Here is a 2,509-nt window from a genome sequence, read left to right on the forward strand (position 1 = left end):
AGCAGGCCTTCTCTGTGTTGCCCGCTTGCCTCAGCTCCCTCAGTGTAGGACATAGTGGTATGTGGCCATCCTAGGCTTGTGTCCTCAAAGCTCTCTTCAAAGATTGGTGAATAACTGTCAGGTGCCAGCGGGGGTCTACTCCACTTTACATGAGGCTGTGAGCTCCGATTCTCCTCTCTAGATGTATGTACTGCTGGGCTGACCCGTGATGGGCCACATATCTTTGGTCGCACAGCACTGACCTCATAATCCTTCAAATAGGATGGCTGTTTCAACTGATGTTTGGCCCGAGTGGAGGGGGCCCACGATGCTTCATCACTCTGTTGCATAGGCTCCCAGCACAACTACGATCCGGCTCGAAGGACCACAAATGTAGCAAAGAGCTACCAGATACTGTTAGGGCTAGCTTGAATCGCAGTGAACCAGGTGTGTTGGTCAGAACACCACAGAGGGAAGTATTAGTTTGAACAGGTTTATTTTCACAGATATGGTATGATCAACTCAGAGGGGGAGTCAGCCTTTACATGCACATCAGTCCGTGTCTACTAACAAGATGTGGTCCAAAAAGCTTGAGGACTGCAATGAACACCCAGTGGATAAGGTGTTGTGACAAGGATGAACTCTGAGGCCGCTGCAGATGAGCAGACACGGGTTGCTGAGAATGACTGGAGGCGTGAGCCTGTTAGAGGCGAAACTTAAGCACAGTCTTTAAAGAATCTGGTCTCCTTGAGAAAGCTTAGTGCTTATCAGATGAAGCATGAAATGTATGATTGCGATGGAGGGTGTGGTTTCTCTGAAAGAAATAAAGAAATATGTATATAAATTGAACCACTATTACAAGTATTATACATACACAACTATAGGCTGCTCCCCTTTACAGTAACATAATGATTTATAAACACTTTGTAAGACAGTGCATCCATGGTCATTATTTATCCACATGACTCATAACATTATAACGCTGAACTTTGTAAATAAACATAAGTACAAGAATAGCTGTAGATAATAGCATTATAACACACTCATATAGGACGCACACAACACAAGATACATTCAAACTAAGACTTATGTGGACGATGATGCACATCTCCAGCACGTATTTATGCAGAAAACCCGATCGCTAGCAGCAGCTGAGACGGTCTGCCCATAGATATACATAATAAAGGCCTTTATTATGTATATCTATGGGTCTGCCGATCTCCGAGTCATGAACAGTGTCTCTTCCGGCTATGCGCGCTGAGCGCGCTTCATAATAAAAGTCCCCATTCTGACTAGCGCAACAGCGCTCTGACACTATCTCTATCGCCTTTTGCACAGATTCTAAACACTCGGATATGTATTTTTCATGACGTAGTTAAAGGATGGGCAACTGGAGGCTAGGGATGGGCGTTTTCCACAAATATCACATTCGAATATTTGAGCTCACAAAAAACGAATATTCGAATATTCGTTTATTTAAATTAAGTTTAATGAGTCAGACGTTATTTTTCAGCAACATTTGTTTTCGTCATTTTGAACAAGCTTACAATAAGCTTGAACATTACACATCGTGTTTTGTAGCTGAAAACCTTTAACAATGCGTGCAAACAAATAAAAGTAGGCTACAGATTAAAAGCAAAAAAAAAAAAGTGAACAAAGAAAAAACGTAAAGCAGCCTGCAGCAATTAGGCTATTGTACAGAATGTAGCTTACACTTAACTTTTAAACTGTCAGCAAATCTTTTTTGCTTTTTTTCTATTGTTTCAAATGTTCTTGTTAAGAAATACGGATATGTAAACATGATAGGGGGGAAAGTCGGCTCCTTAGTCTGTTAACAATAAGGCCGGCCGTGGAGAAAACGCGCTCTGACGGCACAGACGTTGGCGGGACTCACAAATAACGGTGTGCTAAGCGAATAGCCTACGTTTTGTGAAGCGCTTCGTGTTTTCGTTTACCACTGAATGGGATCCTCATCTGGTGGAATACATGGCTCCAGCAAGAACTGTTCCCACTGGTCTCGGCTGGACTCTCTGTAATCATTGCTGAAGAACTAGCTCAGCCTTTTCCGACGAGTGGGCATTGCATATTCTTCATCGTGGCGACTGCATCCGCACCACTCGCATCAAGGAAAATGTTCTGATAATGTTCAAAAAAGTGTTTTTTTCTTACTTCTCTCATGTTTTCATCGAGAAACCTGAGATGTTTGTGCCGAGGGTCTAGGGCAGACGCGAGAAGAGGACTTTTCACTGCATTCTCCAAGTTAGCAGTGTTTATTCGTTGCTTGAGAGATGCCGCAACAATGTTCTTGGATCACTTTCTGTGATTCTCCACGGCATATTTGAAGTACTGTAGAAGACTGCAGTTCTTTTAGGGGGCGTTCACATATGTCTTTTGCATGCTCAAGTTCGTTATTTCCAATGTAGGCGTGCGGTATGCGCGCTCATAATGGAAGTGACGCGGTCGCGATGCGCACGCGGTGCGACGCGGTCCCGTTTTTTCCAGGCGCGTCCGCACAGCATTTAGTTAAAAA

At 43.6% G+C, this 2,509-nt stretch overlaps 1 long non-coding RNA gene across 1 annotated transcript; it reads right to left on the reverse strand.

Moving 5' to 3' along the window:
* Positions 1 to 460: 460 nt before the first annotated feature.
* On the reverse strand, positions 461 to 1,139 carry LOC132130241 (uncharacterized). Its single transcript, XR_009428693.1, has 2 exons — positions 1,023 to 1,139; positions 461 to 793 (listed from the first exon to the last, which is right to left on the reverse strand). It is a non-coding gene; the product is annotated as an uncharacterized LOC132130241 (long non-coding RNA).
* Positions 1,140 to 2,509: the final 1,370 nt, after the last annotated feature.

This window comes from Carassius carassius, chromosome 4 (genome assembly GCF_963082965.1).
Source record: "Carassius carassius chromosome 4, fCarCar2.1, whole genome shotgun sequence".
NCBI classification, from domain to species: Eukaryota; Metazoa; Chordata; class Actinopteri; order Cypriniformes; family Cyprinidae; genus Carassius; species Carassius carassius.